Raw genomic sequence first — 22,045 nt, 5'->3', positions numbered from 1 at the left:
AAAACAAACACGTTTTTGATGCGTCTCCTCACCTAAGCCATAAAAGGTAGCTCTATCCTGAGAGATGCTCAGCATGAAGCAGGGAGACTGATCTTCCTCAAGAAATGTTGATTGTCTTTTGAGAACTGTCTTTTCGAAGTGCCTGAGATGAGGTAACCCATTGAAATCAGCAAGCAGCCATTGTGATTTCAATGCAAGCCATGCATGCCTTACCTCGAGATGTATCGAGTGAGAAGGAACGATACCTATTTTTCTCAGAGGAAAGGTGAACCCCAGGCGGGCAATGACTGTCCAAATGCCTCAGAGAGACTCAGTAGAGCTGTGCTGCTGGGATGATCTCCTGTGCTGCACTGCTAAGGCAGGAGGAATTACACACACAGCTGATAGCCTGAGCTCACCACTAATGACAAAAAGGTGCAGTGGCCACTTTCTCAAGAAAGCAGATGATAAATATTTATGCCATTCCTCAACACTGATTCCGCTGTGTTAGGAAATTACATTCAGAGCTAATATTCTTCGTAATAAAATTGAGACAAAGATCTGGGCCTCTAGTGGAGACCACTGTCAGCCTTGCTCAGAGGGAGGGCACGCTGCATGCCTGTCTTAGAGCAATATTTCCTTGGTCGCTGCTCGGTGTCACTCCCATTCAAGCCCATTCTCAGGAAACTCATTGTTTTATATCATGTAATCATTTCAGCCTCATTTGAAGTCTAACTCCACAGTGGCAAGTGTGCTGGTGTTTCTGTTCCCACAAAGCTGGGAGTACAAAGTGCTCTGGTGCTTGTTTTAACCACGTGGCCAGGAGGTGCGAGGTACGGCAGCTTGGCCGTATTACAGTTCATCCTGAAAAAGATGCCTTTTTTAGTCTTTTTTTTTTCCTGTCTGCTCAATGACTAGAGTTGTTCTCCTGACACACAACCATAACATCTGGTTGTCTAGGGATGAGAACAGGTTGAGTGTTTGCTGTGTAAAATCACAGCAGTACGCCAAGTCAGGTTTTACTAGTGCAATACTTTTTGATTTGTTTAGCATGAGATTGATATGAAAATCCTTCTAGAGGGGGAAAAAGATCAGCTGGTTCACAAAGTCTGAGCATTTGGCAGTACTGCAATTTTTATTGGTAGCTTCAGGCTACCTATATTTTTTCCTGACAATTTATATGCTACTCAAGCCTAAAGTGTGTGATCTAATCTGTTCTTAGATTCACGGATAGAATGAAAAGTTGGTTTCAAACTCTGTCTCAGGGCTTTACAGAAGAGCACTAGCTCTAGTCTGGTGCCATGTTTTTCTTTTATTAGCACATTTGAGCTGTAAAACACATGGTTATAAATAACATTACTTAAATTCCATTTTCAGTGTTATTTATTGTCGTTACTATTGCTATTATTTGATGCATAAAATTATTCTTACTTTAGACAGTCAACAATCCTAAATACCACTCTCACATCTGAGCATGAAAATCTTAGCATGCAAATTGCTTATATCTGGCACTGAATATGTATGTTTAAAACAAAATTCTTTGATACTTGTGATAATCATTACTCTTAGTTCTAAAATCTCCAACTGTTTAAAAGACAGAGTTCATTAAGTTAATTACAATTTCTTGATGGCAAATCGTCTTGTTGGCAAAGTCAATCTCTATAGGAAACCTAAACAGCTGAAATGTAATCAGATGCTGTTACAGAAAGTGGTTTTAAATGGCAAAGAGATTGAAATTAGCTCATTTTAAAATCAGGACAAAGACAGTGTGTGCCAGTCCTGAATTCTCTGTGTCTTTCCTTTTGTCAAAAAATTGATTTTTGTGTATTGTTTTTAAGTCAGCCAGTACAATAGGTAATTCATCATAACTGTGAGATATAAACTCAAGCAGTCTCCAAAAATAATTGAATTTTGTGGAGATTCTCTAAGGGGGTGAAAAATCCATAACAGCCATTAAATTCTGCTCTTTGTAGAAAGAATCTGAAATATTACAATTATGATCAAGTAGGAGAAAAAACTCTTTAATTTTAGTTGCTGAATGTAGCAGGAATAATTTGGTGTTTTGTTATACTGTTCTACTGTTTCAATGGAATTTGTATGAGAAAATGTGATAACATATCAAAAGATGTCATTTACAATGGGAGGGGGAGGAAAAACTGTTTAAGAATTCTGGTATAAGAAATGGAGGAGATTTTAGTCTTGATCTGGAACTGTGTTTATATCCACACCTGAACTGGAGAACAGCCTGTTGATACATAAATTAGAAGGTTTCTCTTGCCTGCCCTATTATAACATTTCTGTGGGATCTGTTGTTTTTAGAACAGGGCCAGATTTCCTTTAACTTATACCTTCCCAGCCATGATTGTCATGGTCAATCCCTTTGTTACACAGTTTTGGGTTGTGTGAAGGAGCAATGCTTTTCTTGGAATATCCAGCTGCTCTCTGCTATAGGAATGGCACAACGATCACACGTAGGATTTAGGCTTAAGCTCTTTATCAAGTAGATACTTCAGGAGTGGAGCAAATATCATGAAAGGAACTAGGACTGCCTCTCCCAGTGATTTTGTTCTCTTCCTGGTAGCTGTGGGATCTGACTCACTCATCACCTTCAAAGACGGACCAAGATTCTTCCAGCGCTAAAGTCTATTAGCGAGACTTCAGGTCTACTGGTTATGTATTGAATATTTGTTGTCTAGGAGAGAGATCACAACATCTTGTGGTCCATGCTGATAAAGTGGTCACAAATATTCAGAAAGGGGCATGCTTTTTTGCGGATGGACTCATGCTGGCATGGGCTAAACGTGAAGGTAAATAGATACTGCAAAGTAAATAGTTGCAGTGGTAATTTATTACAAGCTAGTTTTTTTTCTATATGCATAGTAGTGTGCTGTAAAGCAATGGATCATATCAGATGAAGCTGTAACATGACAAGATGGATCATTTAATATATTAAATGATGCTGCTGTGTGTGCCGTTGTATCCAAAATATATTAAGAGAAAACAACAACAAAAGCAACAAAAAACTATTGGACAGTATATTTTTGTATCATATGCCCAGATCTGGCTTAGTAAATCTGCTGCATCATTAGCTTCTGCCTGAATTCAGCTTTTAAAATGCTTTACAGTTCTGTAGCCTGTAAATTGTCATTTTATTTTTGTGTGTTGTAAAATAATCATTTGGAAACAAAAGAAAGAACTGGCTATGCTGTTTAACAAGGGTCTGTCCCTAGATCTAGCAGGAAAATACTGTCATTTTAGTTTACATACAAAGAAACAATTTTCTCTTCATTACTGAGATGCTTCCCCTGACTTGCATGTGTTTTGTCCCCTCTGGAAGGGTAGAGGAAACCAAAATGTGCATAGGGCTGGGGATAGTCCTCGGTGCTCCACCAAAGCTGCTGCTCAATGCTAACTGATTTCAAATAGTGTCGAAGACAGGAGTGTAGTAAGCTGTTTATTTTCAGTTGCTTGGGATAATCTAACACAGCCCCATCCATAACCTCCCTTCTCAGGTTCGTATGGTCCCAGGCTCATGAGAATAATTGGCATTATCTGAATGTTTCTGATCATGTGCCTTATAGCAGCTCTCTGGAGATTAATGTGATCAGTGCTAAAATGTGTTCTATTCACATATGGTCCCATGGCAGTAAAAAGCAACTTTGAGTTTTTGTAACAGAAAAAATATGGATAAATACTTTCGTCTTTCCTGGGCTGAAATAGATAAAGTAAGCAGGTTGCTGCAGACCTCTTGAAAGTGCAGAAAGTGCAGTGGTGACTCCTTTCATGTACAGTATAGGGCCTTCTCCCACCGTCAGTACCACTGGCCATGCTCTCTGCTACCCTCCAGCATCATTTGTTTGTCTCTAGAGGCACACGCTTACAGCCCCACGCCCTTATGTGCTTTAAGCTTAACACAGTTGTCAGTGCTATGTCTCTTACCTCCTAGCAATTACAAGAGAGTTGAAACGTAATTAATTCCAAGAGAGCAGTCAGGGAGAAAAATGCTGAAAAAATCTCTTTGAGGGCCTGGCTCAATGTTCATTAGAAAGCAGGTCTCCTGTCAGCGTCAGCAGTCCCGGACCAACCTCATTCCTTTCCCTTCTTTTCTTCTCCTGGATCTGATAGAAAGGGGTTGAAGGGTTTTGTGGAGGCTTCTGCCAGTTCCAGGTGGGGTTCGGGTCCCCACCTTGCCTCTCTGTGGCTCGCTGTCCCCCCGCAGTTGAGGAGAGCACTTAGGCTGCTGAAGCAGGAGCTGCTCCTTTTGCAGCAACCCAACCTGGCCTGGAAGGATGCTTGCCAAGGGACTATGGGTCTTCCGAGAATGCTGGCACAAAAGAAACCTGCTCAGGACAGAAAAGCGCAGGTGTAGATGTTAGAAACATGTCAATGTTAGGGATGGAAAGTATTTTTTAGTTTTGTTTAAACAGCAGTTTCTGGTGTGAAAACGACTGCAGATTAATTTTTTTATTTATTCACAACCCCTGGCAGCTGCAAGTATTAGCTGTCAGAATATGGCACAACATTTAACTGAATATAAATCCAGTTTTATTTATATGGTAGCTAAGCCAGTATTTCAGCCCATTTCATATTGGCTTCCCAGCCATCCCCTGACTATGGCTCAGTGCCCTTTTGGAGGAACAGTCACAAAGGGAGGTTCACCGAGTTTCTATCCCTGCTGCCCCTGCTAGGTGATGGGGAAGAGAGGGTTCTAATAATGCTGTTGATTTTATGAAGTGGAAACATCTTTATTCACAAAGGCCACTGCGATCATAAATTATAGGCAGTGTTGTTGATGGGGGGATGAGCTGAGTTAGTAACCTGGGGGGTAGAAAGCACTGTATACTTATAGCTGTCCTATGCCCAAGTGAGCCTGTTTTTAAGACAATGATTCTTTCCTCTTTATTAAAACTGCGACCTCGTATGTTTGGCTTTTTCCAATTTTCTCGCTACTGTCTTGTCCTTTATTTTCCTGCCGCTTCTGTCTTACAGCATTTCATATTTCTGAATGCATTATGAGGGGCGGGATTCCCTTCCACTGAAGAATTATCTACTAGCCAATGTTGAAAGAAGGATATAAGACTTCATGGACCAGTGAACTAATACCATGTGAAATCCTATTTTCCTATCTTCCAAGTGTCTACAGAATTCCAAGTTAATGTACTTTATATTATATGGTTGCCACCTGTTTATATTATCAATAGTTTGAATATTTAAGCATTACACACTCCATTTCCTACCGATTTGTCTGAATTTCAAGAATGGTTTCTCCTAGTGTTTCCATTCTTTTTTTTTTCCCTCCCCAAAACAAGTAGTGTGGCCAAGAATTATTAGATTTAAATTTTTCATTAAAAAATTATATAGTTCACAGCACAGGTTTAATTGATCACACTCTTACCTGGTGTAAATCAACACAGCGTTAATTCTAACAAGCTTTTTCACCAGCTGAGCATCTGCTTCTATGTATTGTTTTATTACTCTCAAAGCCCAGAAGAGCGCATTTTTAGCTTTGAAGCAGGTTCACTTTTAACAGTTCAAAATCCCATTTCATTATCCTATGTACATTTCAGAAACATCATAAATCTCACGTAAACAGTCTATAGTTTCAGTGCATATATTTAAATATGTGATGATCCAAGGGCCTATTGCGTGCTGGCGCACAGACGTGTGGGTGGGTGAACACACATCGACTCATAAGGGGTCGTTGGATCATTTCTGCATCTGGACTAATAAATGGCAACTGCAGTTAATGGAGAACAATGAATCTTGGAACAAAGGGAAAAAATAGCGCATCTGCTAAAAGGAAAGATGTGTCGAATACTGATTAGGAAAGAGATCTGGGAGTTGTTGTAGAAAATCTCTAAAGCATTCAGCTTAATGTGCAACTGCAGTGAAAAGGGCAAGCAGAATGCTGGCTTGTATTGCTGGAGGAAGGCAATATAAATCAAAGCAGCTGGCTTTGTTACTATCAGGCATTGTTTTGACATCACCCAAAGAACTGAACTTTATTTGCTATTGGTCACTACAGCTTCAGAAGAATGTGTTTTTTGCTGGAGGGGATTTTCTGTATAGCAAACTAAATTACTGTCCTCTGCATTTTAAGATAATGGGGAGGATGAAATAGGAAAAAAATCAGCTCATTAAGAAGTAAAACGTTTACTCTGACTGGTATAATTGTTCGTTGCCAGCAAAGAGTAGTCTACAACTTGACCTGAGTTTCAATTTCAGAAAAAAAGATGTGGAAATATTACCTAAAATGCAGTGAATTCAGACTGAAAATCTCATTTCATGACAGCTCTAAAATGATGTGAGTTATCAATACAAAGGCAGCAAATGATAGAGAAAATGTAACTGCAAGTGAATGAAAGGCACAGACATAATAAGCTCAACGCGCTTATCTGCTTACAAGCATTTGAATTTTGTTGTGCGTTAATTTTACAGGATTCTCACAAAGAGCTCAGGAAGTGTTATGCTTAAAAAAGAAATACAAAACTCATTGCAGAACCCGTTGAAGCTTTTATGGCCTGTAGGCTGTCAGCATTTCCATCGTGGTTCCCTGCATGCAGAAGTTGACAATTCAGCTATAAATAATCACTGCTGGTTGGAAATTGGGTATGTAAAACTCTAGCTAGAGTCAAGTCATAGTCTCTGTAAAAAAGATACATAAAGGAGGTATTCTAAACAACAACAAAATTTCTTGTCATTCCTGTTACACTCAAAGAGAATACGTGAGCCCAACAATATGTTTTTATTTGATTTGAAAAAAAGATTTACCTACTTCTCCTCTTCGTACATTTGTAACGTGAAATCCCTTGGGAATGTTAAAAATGACTGTACTTTCTCCAAAGCTGTCATCTAAATTCAGAGGAAGAAAACTCCAGGCACATGAGGTACAGCGCATCGCTCTTCGCCTGTGCACCATCCGTGGCTGTAGGGTGCTTGCAGCACAGCTGAAGAAGCAGGGCAGCCCCAACTTCTCCTGCCCCTGGAGAGTGTTTTTCTGGTGGGCCACCCACTCTGACAAGATAACTGAATGTCACCCCAAACTCCTATGGTCCTCTTGAAGAGGGGTCAGGGCTTTTTGACCCATTGCATTTCTGGAACCAGCTCTTAATTGTAAGAACTGCAGGTAGTACTAATCATATAACAAGTGAGCGCACACTCTATGCAAGGTTTTCTGTAGCACAGGACTACACAGCCTGAAATACCAGCCAGTTCCACTGGGACAGAGCATCTCTGATCCTCTGGGCTACGAGCAGAAGTTCACTCATTTCCCAAATCTGATTCCATTCTGATTTGAAAAGAATTTAGAAGTAATAGTTTCAGGCTGTGATTACCTGTCATATCAAGTGAAGTGATGATAGCTGAGAAAGATGCCTTATTATCTTTTCCTTTTGCTGTATCCAGCGCAGGATGGGTGATGGTCACCTTCCCTGTTATGCCTGTGATACAAGCTGTGATAGTCAAGATCTAATCCTGGGGAATAGTTTCAGTCCCTTGAGCCTGGTACAGTGCAGCAGATGCTCAAGTAGTCCAACGTTAGTTAAACTCTTATGTCTCAATTTAAAAACCAGATGTATTATTTTGTAGTTATATTCCACTCAATGTCCAACAACAAGAAAAAATTAGAAATGTGGTGTGAGTTGAACAGTTTTCACTTTAATGGTATTTTAATAATCAGGAAAATCACCCATGTACAGTAAAGATAAATTGCTTTGCTACAGGGTAATATAAACTTTAACAAGTATAATAAATATTTCTGCTTGACCAAGAAAGCTGAAATAGTGGAAACTGTTTAAATATGTGCATCAGAATGAAGATGAAAAACTGGTGAGTATTTATAAAAAAAATTATGTTTTTCTGTTAAACCTCTAACTGTATTTACAGAAAACAGAATTTGGGACATTGATTTGTCTTCTAAAAGCCACAGGAAAGGGAGTGATGTCAGCAGTACTATAGCCGTTAGGAGATGTCCAGTTTTCAAGATCCATTGCTTTATCTTAATATCTCTTTTTGGGTGTCATACCTCAACTTATCTAAGTGTCTAAGAGTGGACCTCTTTGTTTTAGGGGAACCTATTGCATGTACATACAGAACATATTTGAAAAATAATAGTCATGGGTCCTAAAAATAATAATAATAATAAAAAAACAAAACACCAAAACCAAACCAAACCAACCAAAAAGTCCTCCAAGAAAAGATTCGTGAGAGATGAGAATTAAATGTACTACCCTACCCCATAATTAAAAGGATCAGAATCTACTGTAAGTTGTTTAGAAAATCATTTGCAGGTCAATTGTCAAAAGTGTTGGAGCAGTAAGGACTATAAACAATGCAATGCTTGTAGTATTGTCCATTCCTAGTGTGAGACTGCATTTATAGTCTAATTAAAATCAATGTAATTTTGGTGTCATGTAGCTACAAAACTCAGATTTATTTCTTTTCATACTGTTACTAAAGTAAAACGGGATTAAAGCATTCAAGATTATTTAGAAGAGAGGCTTCCATCTCTACATTTCTTTAAGCTAGAGATTTGTTTGTGGCAGACCATGCAGTTCAATAAATAAAACCATGTTTTTTTTCATAGGAAAACTCCTTTCCTGGGAGTTACAGACATGGTCCCTGCCAAGGCAGTATATCTCAGTGATACAGAGACGGACCGAGATTGTTTCCCATTTCCCATCAACAGCCAAGGGATGTGGCAAACGAATATTACAGGGCCCTGAGCCAGGAAGAGCTTGTCTGTATGAAATTACAGGTAATAAAAAATAGCAAAAAGTAATAACTTTATTAGGCCCTTTTTTCCTATTTGTCATTAGTGGCATGCTAATACAGAAGGAGCGCATTTTGCTACTTGGAAACTGGGGTTTCACGCTTGCATCGAGCTTTCTTTTCAGTTGTTTTGATACCAGTCTTTCCCACTTTCTGTAAAGGATGCTTTATAACTTTATTTAATTTTCTTTTCCAAAGCTATTATATTTCTCCCCTGCTAAGAAATGTCTAACTTGAGTCAGAACATCTGTCTACAATAGCTGTTTTCATCTCCCGCTTTTTCCCCATAGATATTGTCAGTTAGCTCAAACTTGGGAATCCTTTATGTCAGACATATCTAATCCAGGCACGACCAGTATTTTAGAGAAAGATACAGTTTTCAGTATGACTTGGGTGTTCCTGCATCTCTCTCTGTACATTTTCAACATTTTTTTTTCCTTTACTGACTTGTAGGTTTTGTTTGTTTGTTTTTTCCTGTGTATCTTTTTCATTTTGCTTTGTTGGGAGAGGTGAAAGGTGGAGAAAAAGTAGACTGCTTTCCAATTTATGCTTTTATTTTTACCCTTTCCATTACCTTTTTCCTACTTCTCTTTCGTTGCTTCCAAACTGTCTCAACAGGAACAAAAAAGCGTTGCTCTGGGTAGATGTCACCAGTATTTACACTTTCTCTGCAAGGGACAAATGTCATGGAAACTGGTGCAGTATAATCTTCTGACAACACCATAATCCCTATTGTTGCAGATCACTGCAAGGTCAAATTATAACAAAGAACGTATAAATTTTCCCCATCTAGCCCCGGAGAAGAGCAGCTTAATTCAGTGTGGTGTTAGTAAAAGAAGCGCAGGAAACTTGAAGTTGACCTCTTGATCTTCCAGCTGTAAGTTTAAAATAAAATCTTTCTGATTGTTTCCTCCAATTTTGCTTCAGCTTTCTTTCTGTGTTCTCTGATGTGCGGGTATAACCTCTGGAGGTGTCATCCATGCTAAGAAGCAGCAGTGTTCTGTCTTCTCATCAAATGAATGGAGGATGCTGTGCTACTGGAGGGTTTCACACATTGCTCTGATTTGGTTCACTACCCTGCCTTGTCCTGACTTTTCAATTGTGCCGAATAATTTCATTCATTTCTGCTTTCTGTAAACACCATAGAGAAGAATTATTTTCTGAGAGAGAGCAGCTTCCCTACTCCTGTGTGGCTGCTGTGTGCTTTTATAGCAGGCATTTCAAAATACAGGCACGAGGATCTTGGTGGATAAAAATCAAAGCAGGTTTATGTGCTGAGGTGAGCAACCTGAATGAAACGGCACTGCAGTCATGAGCACAGGCTCCCATTAGAGTTGTTTCAGGTAGACAGTGTCCAATATCTTTTGTAACTCAAATAGACTTATTCATGTGCATGAAGGAGCATGTGCAGGAGTCTAATGTAAAGATAAAGATTAAATGAAACTGCAACCCACTCCCTCCCTCATTTTGTAATAGTACACATAGACATGAAGGCTGATTGTCAGGGATGCTCGAGGGGTATGCAGAGCAGCTGTAAATTTGCCTATACCTGTTCAGTCACTGATGATTTTCCTGAAAATGTTTCCTGAAAATCAAACCGGCACTTCTCAGGGCAGTCAGAAGGCGGCTGCAGAAGGAGCCAGTGGATAGGGACTCTGGTCCTGCCAGCTGTGGGCTGATTTTGGTGTGTGCTTCTCTTCCCGCTTCCTCTAACCACAGAGGTGACCCAGCCCTCTCCTGCAGTGACATGCTTTGTCAGGGGTAGGTAAACCTGATGTATATCCATAGGCGAATCTTGGTTTAAGACAGATTTGTGAATCTATGGCAAAATAAAGGGGATTTACCAAGAATAGAATATTTAGCCTCTCGTTAGGACAAGGAAATGATTTTATGAAGTTCTCACCCAGCAGAAAACATATGGATTTCTGTGTTTTCTGAGGGAACGGTATGGGATTCCCACGCGAAGGAGGTTGAGGTGATCGCCACCCATGTGAGCAGTGCAGTGCTGGGAACACCTTGTGTCTCTCCTCTGTTTGCACAGGGGAATCGTGCAGGCAGTGGGGAGTAATTAGAATTGATTTCTGCTGTCTGGGTTGCACACATGGATTCTTCTATAATTGAGAGAGATTTCACTGATGGAATTGAGCTGATTAGCCTGAACAAAGTAATGTCGCATCCACATGCATCCTGCCTTCACGTAATTATAATTGTTGGTCTTCCAAGAACAACTGAGATCGGGTCACTGTTCACTGGAGTACTCTGTAGATGTGTAGGAGGAGATAGTTTCTTCTCCTAAGTACTTCCAGTCTAAATGGAGAATGAAAAGGCAAGAATAGCAGGAAAGAAGGAGGTGAAGTAGTCTGCTGAGCTCAGATGGGTGGGCAGTGACTGAACTGATTAGAACAGCAATGTCCAGGGGCTTTGATTCACCAGTTTGTCCACTGGATCACATCCATGGTCTTTTCAAGGCACTCTAGTACACGCACCTTTGATTTAATTAATTTATTTAGTATGCTCTGTCTTTAAAAGCAAAAATAAATTGATGGGCTTGTGAAGAGGGACTGAAAACAAATGCCTTTGTTTTAAAATTAGCAAATTTTCAGTGAGTTCATAATGGAAACCTTCTCCCACAAAGCCTTGTAGCAGAAATTTATATTTATTCGCAATTTACTGCTTAGGAAGATGCTAGCTTTTGTTTGCCTTAACAGTGTTGTCTCTATCACTCCTAGACAGGTAAAATCTGATTGTAAACTTCCTTAAAATAATGATTTTTTTGTTATTGTTGTTCTTCATGATTTATGGATGTATTTGAAAGGTTTACTGTAAAAGGAGCTCCGCCATCACACATTTACATAAGCTCCTTATGTCAGACAATAGCTTTATTTGTTCCTGCATATACCATGAATTTTTCCTCCATGTTTAAATGTGGATTCACATTTGGGGATGATAAAAGGGTTTGAAATTAAGCTGCTCCTAAGTTAGCTGCAGCACCTTGTTTCAATTAGGCATTCAGACATTATAATAATCCCTATCTGGAAGACTATTCCACTATGTAAATGAAAGACTATAAGCAAGAACGCCTGAGAACAACACCTCTCCCCTCCCCAATTCATTTATCCTCTGAATATTTTCATGCAGCACCTTTCAACATACTCAGATCTAGTTCTGCCTTTACCTCACTAACTCTCCCAAATGTTGCCCAGTGATAAAACCAGAGTCCAGAAATTTTTCAAAACAGTTGTTTCTTTGTGAAATGTTAGGTACAGTTTTTGTTCCTATCAGCACCTGAGATACAAAATCCCATATGATGAACCATGTGAACTAGCTGTGTAATTAAATGGTATACGCTTCCCTGAGGATATTTTCATTTTATTGGTGTTTTCTAGAAAGTGCTCACATTGAGTCTGCTTGAAATAGAGAAAGCAGCAGTCTGTGTGTCTGTTTTGGTTTGTCTGATTAATAAAGGAAATTATATATATTTCAGTTGAAGATACTGTATGATATGGCCTTGCAGAGCCCCGTGGAAGTGAATAATGCCCCACATAATCTTGTATTTCTCTTCCACCAATGCCTTTCAGCATTCAAACAGATTTGTTGGTGCTGCTTTAAGCTGGAGGCTGTGCCTGTGTTTCTGCTGACAGGTCCCCGCGAGGCTGCGGTGTTGGCTAGCGAGGCACTGCCCCGACACAGGGAAAAACAGTAAATATGTGACTTGTGCTCATGTTGAAGAGGTTTTCGCGTGGAAACTGAGGGGACAACTTGTGTGCTGAAGGCTTGAGGAGGCCTCGTGAGCCCTGGGGAGGGGACGAGGCTGAGCTCTCTGCCAGGTGTCTGCTTGACCAGGTGGGCGACCTCGGGCATCTCCTGCAGATGGGCAGCAGGATGATTCCTGTGCATCCCACAGACAGGCTGCAGGAGGGCACGGAGCACTTTGAGCAGTCACTGATACAAGCAGCTATACAGTTATACACGCTGCATATCAATAAAACACCTCATCTTGCAAACAGCTCTGCTTCCCCTGACTTTGATACTTTTTCTCAATAACTATTTAGTGTCAGCTTCATGTGTTTTAATTCATTCCAATTCTCCAAACCAGCAGCAGCTGAAGCACTGATTTCTCCAATTAGTGCAGCCTTGCTCCTGCATGTTAATAGTGTCCTCAAGCTGCTTTCTGCTCCAGGAAGCGCACTTTTAAGACAACCAATTCTTCAGTTTAGTTCAGGTCAGCTGAAGTGAGGGTAACTTTCAGGAACAAACATTGGTGAAAAAATACTGATTTCCTTGTCAGACAGAGGCAGTAAGGTAGGGGCAGATGGCAGGATACCAAATTCCACCTTTTCTGTACTGAAATTCAGGGTCTGATATACTATTAGGTAGTAAGAAGCTGTCTATTTGCCAGAGGGTTTTGTTCTGTCATTTGTGTCATAGTATCTTAATGATTTACTTGTGAATTTAGCAGTTACAGTAAAGTTCATAGCTGGTCACACCAAGTATTGCATCTTCTCAGGAAGGAGAATATTATCTGAGGAAAGTGTGTGTGTGTCGTAGGTAGGGAGAGAAGAAGCTGACAGCATCTATCTACGCTAAAGGTCTGATGCTTGTTCATTTATTTGGGAAATCCCCACAATGGCAATAGCTCAGATTGTGAGCCTGTGTCTCCTGTTTGCAAGACTCCTCACGCAAGCTCACGCAAGAAGTCTGTTCCACGAGACTTAGAAATAGGAAAGTATTTAGGAGTTACCTACATCGGGCAGTACAGAGCAGCGCAAAGCTAGCCTTGAAGAAACCAGCTTCAGATGAGGAGCGTTTGCTTTACCTTAAAAAATCTGGGATTGTTTCACAGACCTGAGCAAACAGCGATGGTACTTCCAGAAGCAAACAGTACGCCTGCGTCTCACTGCAGCATCGTTCACTGGACTGGACAGCCTTGGCATGGCACGCACCTTGTGGGCTTGCTGAAGTCCTACCTCTCACAAGGTAGGTAGCTTTTCTGAGTTGAATTTGGAGAGTATCACAGACACCATTAAATAAGACATATAATGATAGTCTACTACCGGAAAACCACACTGGTGGCTCCAGTGCCACGGTTAAGATCGTGGTGCTGTGGCACCAGGAGAGGGCACCAGAAGCCCTGACTCTTCCTCTGTGCCCCAGGACTGGAGGTGCACAGGAGGAAGTCCCCCACAAAGCAACGTTTCTCTTCTGGACGTACCCCTTCGTTCCTAGGTTCAGAGCTACCTCATGGTCTGACCTGGGGAGGCTGGGTTTTTACCCACGAGAGCTCGCAGTGCCCTGTGTAGGTTAATTTTTTTTCTACTGACAGTACGGAGCGGACAAATATTCATGCACAGCATGACACTCAGAGCTGGCATTAACTGGTATGTTGATTAGCAGTTTTAGCAAAGAGCTGAAGATATAATTGGGAGGAAGAGTGAACTGCATGCAATCTCACTTGTGCCGCAAAGGTGTGAGGTTCATTAGCGAAACAGCGTTGGCGAATTTGTCCTTCCTCTTTCATCCTGCGGAGACTGCGTGAATTGGCTTGTGGTGGTTTGATTCTGTGGTTAAATACGGCTGTCTGATTTGCAGCCTTTGAACAGTTTTAGGCAGATTGCACAGCTGAATGAAGTGGGAGCAGCGAGCAAACCAGGTGTGCCTGGGGAGAGGCAGAAAGGGGCTTGCTTTCAGCAACGGCCTGCAGAGAAGGTGGGATAGAAAGCCTGAGGAGGCTCCAGTCATCTCCTGACCTTTCTGTAGTCAGACACATTTGCCTGGCGTGTTCACAAGAATGCATCCACCTAACACCTGCCTCGTGCAAGTTCATGCTTGAATATAGTAATCGAGTCTCTGGGAGAAAGCTGCCTTGGCTCGCAGGCTGGGAGCGTCAGACTGGCTGCGCAAAGGACTGGAGGTCCGAAACCAGGCTGATTTGCCACAAAAGGAATTAGAGGCAGTGGCTTGAGTGATGCATGTTATCCCAGATGAAATATCACGCTTGCAGTGATTATTTTCAGCCTTAGAGCATCGAGAGTTGCTGAATTGTTTCAGGTGTCGGAACTCTTATCTCCAAATCACCACTGTTATCCTGGCACGGCGTTGTGTCTTCAGGTCTTTCTTCCTGCAGCTTTGGGGTGGATACAACTTTGAAATTAATTGGACAAACATAAGGCATCTGTTCATTAAATGTGCACCACGTACAACAGTCACTGGGTATAACCAGGTGTCTCCTTAGACAAAACCTTTGGCATTCAGCACAGCGATGCTGTAAATGCCTACAGGTGGTCACAGAAGTTCACACCCCTGGGCTTTCTTATGAACAATGCCATTTTAGAAATGCTTTCATGTTAAGGATTTGAATATGTGTGTTTAGTTAGTATATATAAAATAATATCCATGTCTTTATTCAGTTTTGAACCTACACATAGAGATCCCCTACCTAACTGTCTTCATTGCACATCCAAGATTCAAAACCCCAGCAGCCCTTTGCCAGCCACTTCCGTGAAACCCCAAAGATTTCTCTTCTCCCCCAGGCTGAAAAGGTCCTACAACCCCACAGACCCTCCTCACTGACAGGGCTTTCTGGTGGGCCCCCTGGTCACCTGCCTGGCTCCGTCTCCTGCTCGTCCTGACCAGGCCTCTGGGGTGCCCCAGGCCCGACCTCCATCGCACCTTGGGGCTGTCCCTACCCCAGCCCATCTTGGGTGCAGAGGGATGGCACAGTGTTGGCCCCACTCCCTGTTCTTTGCCCTTTTCCCCTTCCCAATCCTCTTCCTTTTCAACTTCCTCATTTTTTTCTTTTAACTTCAAAAGATCCCTTCCCCTTCTGTCCCCTGAGCTCCTTTCCATTAGAGAAAATTGTCCAAAATAACCATCATAATGCCACAGAACGGAAAGCTGAAAAAATTTCATGTTTAAGAAAAACTGCAAAAGAACATTAATCTATGAAGCATGTGGCTTTATTGCCAACCCCCTGCTACATTGCTATTGTTTGTGCTATTCTGTCTGATTTCTGTCTTTTTGAATGTTATCTCAGGAGTGTGCACGCAGCCTAATATAACACTGAACTTGTAGTCATTACTGCCATAGAAATAATGATAAATTGTTCTACGAGCAAAACGAATCTTGTGCAAATTGGATAGCAAAAAATGTTTCTCAAGAAGCTTTAATTTAAGCCGGTATTATATTTCTTTCCTGATTCAGAAGTGATTTGTTCATTTTGATCACACCCCTGTTTCACTGAGGTATCACTCTCTTGCCCGTTGGCATTACTTCTGATTTACATCAGCGGTCAAAACTGCATTCCTCTATTACTCTCTCTTCTTTTCTCTCTCTCTTTCTTTTTTCTTTTATTATTATTATTATTATTATTATTATTATTTTTACTAATTCCAGCTTGTCTTTGGCCTTTTTGGGTTCTGTAACTCCTGCAGGAACAAGTGAAAGCACTTGTACACTACAGGTGAAAAGTGTGGTGCTAATTAAAGCCTCATGATTCATTGTCATTCTTACATGAGATAGAGACAAGAGCATTGGTGCAATTTATCTTACTCTTTGGGTTGCAGTCCAAGCATCTTCGTTGTGAGTTGAGCCATATTTGACGTTCTCTTGCAACAGGAATTTCTCCATTGCTGTGCACAACTTGCAGCACTGCTTGCATGCTTTTCCATAGTTTTGTCAACCTACAGAGCTAGTGGAGATCTATGGCCTCCCTGGTTTCCACCTAATAACCTTATCTTTGGTGGACAGAAGTAGAGCTTTCTGGGAAACATGTATGCAAGGTTTCCCTCAACTTATGTTTAGGATAAAGATTAACTGCATATCTTGAAGACTAAATACTTTCCATGAAGTGATATCATAGGGAAAATATGTCATTTTATCTATACCATTGTCTGTTATCAGCATTATATTCACACCATATGTAATGAGCCAATACACATAACAACATAATTTGAAGAGACAGGATGTTGTATTTATAAATTCTATTCCATTTTTTAAACTACATTTGCCAATTGATATGTTAGTAACTATAATAGATGCCCACAGGGGTTATCTGGGATACCTGACTCTGTTACAGAGGTATTTAAAATCAGCCTTGGCAGAATGGTCTGTGACCACATCTAGATCAGCTGTGGTTTAAAACATCTTTTGTCAGCTTGTCTACTAATTTAAGTTCAAATAACACCTTTTCATGAGAAATCTTGAGTCAAAACACATAGGAATTCAAGTATTTCTTGTTGGATTTTTGTTGTTTGTTTGTTAGTTTTTAGCGAAGCACAAAGCTGTCTGAAACATTCACACCTCCAGCCATTGCTTTGAAGTTTTAAGTGTTATTTTATTTTTTATTTTTTAAACTGAAAACATAATCATTTTTTCTTGGCTGTTCTTGAGAAGCATAACTTGCTATCCCATTTTACTTTTCGACACAGAACATTAAAAATAGCTGTGTATGGTAAATCAATACTGTCTCCCGTTTAAATATCTAATTTGATCTAAAATGTGATTATGTTTTAAACTTTTTTGTGGATTTTTTGACAGCACTACTAAAATCTGAATTAACAGTCAGGTAATATTAGGGAGTAAATAATTCTCTTGTCTCTCCCAGGCTGTATGCAATACACACACTCAACGCGTCACCGTTGGGCACAGGGTCACACCCATGTGCAGGCCGACCCAAACTGTCAAATAAGGACAGCACAGAAACGTGTCCCATCTAGCTGCTTAATGAATTCACATCTGCAGTCTAGGGATTATAGGAAGCTGACACCTAGGGCCCCAAATCTTGCTGACTCTTTCGTCTTTCAGTTCCTTCTTCCGGAGTGTAGGCACAGAGATCTGCCAGAGTGCGTTGGTTACAGGGTAAATTAAATCCCACAGCATCCTTTCACCCATCTGGAAACAGCAATTCTGCCTGATTCCCATTGACCCCACAAGATTAATGGGCAGTTGATAGCCTTTATATTCTAATTTTCTACCGAAGAGCCCCATTATATTTTGACTCTTGTGCCTGAAGAAATGCATCTTCATGTAGAATTAAAAATTTTATGAGTGCAAAAGTCAGACCAGAGGAAGTCATGCCTATATTGAATTTTTCCTTTGTGTTTCAATCCCTGCTTCCTCCTGCCTTGGACAGACAGTTTATAAGAATTACATTTTTTAATGGCTACTATTAGGGTTTTTGTTGTTGTTGTTCTTTTATTTGTTTGTTTGTTTTTGTCTTTACTTTTGCTGTGGTTACATTATTTAACATCCCTCTCTTTTTCTGCAGTTAGTCCAATCTCTTGACAATAAAGGTTGAAGACAAAATCATCCATTTTCGACAAATACATAAGATTATATCTACTGACTGTGGCAAGAAGAGAAAATATGTCCCCTTCTACAAACCATGGGATGACCAATGAATCCTGAAGATATCTATATAGGTAAGAATGAGGTAGTCACATACAGAGAAGAAACATCTGAAACAGTTTTGTATTTTATTCACAGTTTGAAAGAAAATGGTAACCTCTTCTTCTCCCTTCCCTCTGTCAAGCAAGCATGTAAACCTCTTAATGCATTTCAGTGCATCATGAATAGCACTGGGAAAGGATATGTATTCTAGTAATGGTAAGAGAAATATAAATGCTTTGGGTGTTCACAATGTGGACACAGGGTTGAATATAGCTTTCTAGAAACAATTGCTTTTAGAAAAGTTTCTTTTGTACATTGGTGATTACTGTCATCATGGCAAAATTATGTCTGACTTGCATTCCTGTCCAGAGTTGGGATGTTGGCATGGGGATTTCTTTCTTCAGTGGTTGTATAAGGGATGCGTGCGACTCTTCAAGTGTGGAATATATGCTAGGCTGTGCTCACAGGTCTCTTAAGAGGTTGGTTTTGTATACCCAAAATGTAGCTGTTTTGCTTTTTGTGATTTAAAAAAAAAAAAATTATTGATCTGTAATACAAGTGCATTTAACTCACAAATGAAGCAAGACACTTTAAAAATATACTTTCCATTGTGCTTTTCCCTGCTGTGGTGTGTTCTGCAAAGTCACTGCCAGAGAAACACATATGAGCCCAGCAAAAAACAGATGGCTAAAGGACTGAGAAAGCAGTTTCACAGAGTTGAAATCTGGGAGCTGTTAGAGATGATAGATATATTTGGAATAGCATATAGGATAAATTTTCAGCTGGCGGAAGCTGTCACAGCTATATTAGCATCTAGGAGCTTGAAGTCAGCTCAGCTTGAACTTCAAGTGAAACTATGGTAATTTACACCGAGGCTGCGTTCTGTATCATTAAATCAGTATGTAACATAGCACACCCATGTGAATCTAAATACAGGTGAATTTGACAGCAGTTTTTCTCAGATGGCATTGTTTTCCCTCAGTGTTGGATTTAACATCTAGCCAAACTGATATGTACGTTTAAGATGACAGCTACCTCCATTCTTGCTGTTGATTTTGGGGGAATATATGACTTCTCTGAGACAATTTTCCAAGCTCTCAGGCAAGATACAGGTGTTGTAACCAGCGATTTTTCCTGCTCCCTCCCAGGGCTGGACTACGCTGATTAGGATAGGAGGATGCCAGAGCAGAATAAGCCTGCGAAGTTCGCTGCAGCTGGAGCCACTTCAGATCTAGGCAGGTCTTAAAACCAGATTCTGTTTTTACTGATCATAGGACTGGGATTAATGGGTTTCTTTTGAGGTAATCTTCACAGCAGTACACCCTTGGTTTGTTGCAGGGTCCTGTTGGCCCGGACCTTGTCCTTAGTTGGGCTTTGGTCACCAGAATGTAACAGCAAGAGCTGCAGCTGCAGCACAACCACTGTAACCAACTCACATAACCTTCTTATAATGTACATTCCTCTTTCAATCTTTTTTCTTGAAATAAAAAGTATTTTAAGAAGAAAATATGTAGTCTTCATGTTACGGTAACACATTGTGAACAATTTACCACGACTAGGAAAAATTTGCCATAGGGTTAATTAAATTCACTGTTTAGGAAAAAAAAAAAAGCAAAACCCAATTCTCATCTGCCAGTAATTAGGTCTCGTTATACTTTGTCAGTTAGACAGAGAAGCTCTCCATTACAAAATACCTATTCCCTCTGGTACCCACGGACTGGGATCTAAACACCTCTTAACATGCTACTTGATGTTTTCTCATTGCTCACTAAGAGATGCACTTTCCAACCTTGCAGTTGTTTGCTTGGCTCCCATTTGAATCCTTACAAGTAGTTTGCCATCCATCCTGAGCTGCAGACCGTAGTAGACATTTCAATTCCAAAATATATACTGGCACAAAGTGAGAAAGCAATAGAGACTCTCTATATATACTTAATATCCTCTGCTTATACAGTTATGGATTTTGTAGACCTTCAGATAGTTCTGAATCATTCAGAAATCCTTCTCAGACTTATGCTCCACTCAGAGTATAGGTTCTCCATACGGATCCTGGGATGATGACTTACATCCCTTATTCCTTGCTCCATCACATTACATTTACTGTCTGTTTCCGAAAAGTGTACTGCTTGCTTACAGCCAAATGGTTAAGGTCACCCTACACCATGGACTTCCATTTACTGTTAGTTTTAATCAGAGAGTTTTAGAAGTATCGATCCTTTTAATCTTGATAGTGGAAAAAAAAATGTTAAGTATGGCCAGCAGAGTCTACTAAAACTATTGGGATATGTCATTAAACCTTACAAGTACAATTGTAAGGCATGCAATTGTACAGTTGTGACCGTTCTGATAATCCCCAGGCTCTAGAGGGAGTCCTTGTTTTCATTCTTGTAAGAATGTAATTTTTGATGCATACTCATCACATTGGCCTGGTGTTAGTACTTCCATAGTGATGCTTATTTTTAATACATTTTCTAGGGTTCCCGTAACATCAGTTTATGTATTTGATAATTAATTTATCTAAGGCTGAAAGGTAAGCCAGAAGAATGCTTCTTTTCACAGAGCATTTTCCCAAGTATTGCTTGTGATAATCACAGTATTATTGTATTTTTTTTCTCCTTGAATGTCTTGCCTGAAGGACACCGGAAAGGGATAAATCATTTATACACTTTGTTCCATGAGATTTGCCAATATTTTTTAAAGAAGATTTTTACTGGTGAACAAGCTATTGTATTCCTGTTTGCATTAATAATTTTGTACAACTGCTGATAACCGTACAAAAATACTGTTTTTATATCAGGTATGTGTATGCTGTTGCTTCCTAAGCCTTCTGTTCTTCATATAACTTTGTCTGTCTGGTAGGATTTGAATGCAGTCTGAAATGTAATTGGAAAATGTGTATTATACCATGTAGTATTTAGAAGCAAATTGTCTGGACTGGAACTGCTGATGTAGGTGACCTATCGAATACCCTGCAACCCAACAGTCAGATTAAATTGGTTAAGGAATGCAGGGATCACCAAATGGTTCAGCAACAACTCATCTAGTGTTTTGATTTTCATTTGGACTGTAATGCGGGGTTGTTTTAATAAAAACAGTGCACTATATGGACATAAAAGAACCAGAAGAATATAAATGACAACATTATCCAAGACCACTGTTTGTCCATGTCTTAGGAGATCAATTTCATTTCTTCTTTTCTCATAAAAACCAAGGACACCTTCCCCCCCCCCCCCCCCCCCCCCCCCCGTCACTTTGTTTTTCTGTCTGCAGAAGCTGGGATGGGGGTCCCTGGTAATTCTGAATTAGGTGCTTACTCTCACAACTGTGCCTTTGCTTAGTTTCAAGAGTAGCTATGATAATTCTGTAAACGTCACCTGTTATTATAATCCGATTCTGTTTGACTCAGTAGAAAATCATGGGCATACTATTTATTTAAAATATGTATTTTCATTTTTGCATAGGGAAGTAAAAATGATCAGGTTATATTATATCAGTGTAGGGTTTTGACAGTAGACATTCTGTGCAGATTATACCTGTTGACTATGACAGAAAGCCAAAAAAAAAAAAAATTTTATTCAGTGGTTAGTGAATAGTGGGTGTCATCTACATCACTGAATAAAGTTAAGACTGCATTCATGGGTTAACCATGCAGAGGCTTTGTTCTACACATCCCACCTCCATGCCAGGCAAGAATAAGAACAACTGTGGAGAGCTTGTTTCTGACATTTTGTCCGGTTTCTAGCAGTTATTGTTCAGGAAATAGCAAATCTTTATCCCTAGGCCTCTTTAATCTCTTACACAAATGAATGAGATCAATGCCATTGTCCTGACATGAGTCACGATTCCATTTCTCTGAATATTGTGGCTTGTTCTTTCTGGGATTAGTGCCAGTTCTGCTCAGAGACCAAAG

General features: G+C 40.1%; 1 long non-coding RNA gene across 14 annotated transcripts in view; it reads left to right on the top strand.

Annotated features, from left to right (window-relative positions):
* Positions 1–21,409, top strand: part of LOC308200283 — a 60,830-nt gene extending 39,421 nt beyond the window's left edge. For 4 of the 14 annotated variants that reach the window (XR_013955419.1, XR_013955420.1, XR_013955421.1 and 1 more), the window contains 6 exons: positions 6,418–6,588; positions 8,564–8,734; positions 9,367–9,444; positions 9,542–9,625; positions 18,014–18,167; positions 19,284–21,384. This is a non-coding gene — a long non-coding RNA (uncharacterized lncRNA). Of the gene's footprint in view, positions 1–4,968; positions 5,131–6,417; positions 6,589–8,563; positions 8,735–9,366; positions 9,445–9,541; positions 9,626–9,675; positions 12,971–13,591; positions 13,726–18,013; positions 18,168–19,283 lie in introns of all 14 variants that reach the window. The other 10 variants (XR_013955418.1, XR_013955423.1, XR_013955425.1 and 7 more) reach the window with 10 other exon arrangements.
* Positions 21,410–22,045: the final 636 nt, after the last annotated feature.

Source organism: Anser brachyrhynchus (genome assembly GCF_964034855.1).
Source record: "Anser brachyrhynchus genome assembly, chromosome: 10".
In the NCBI taxonomy this organism is placed as follows: Eukaryota; Metazoa; Chordata; class Aves; order Anseriformes; family Anatidae; genus Anser; species Anser brachyrhynchus.
This window is presented reverse-complemented; position numbering and strand designations above follow the sequence as displayed.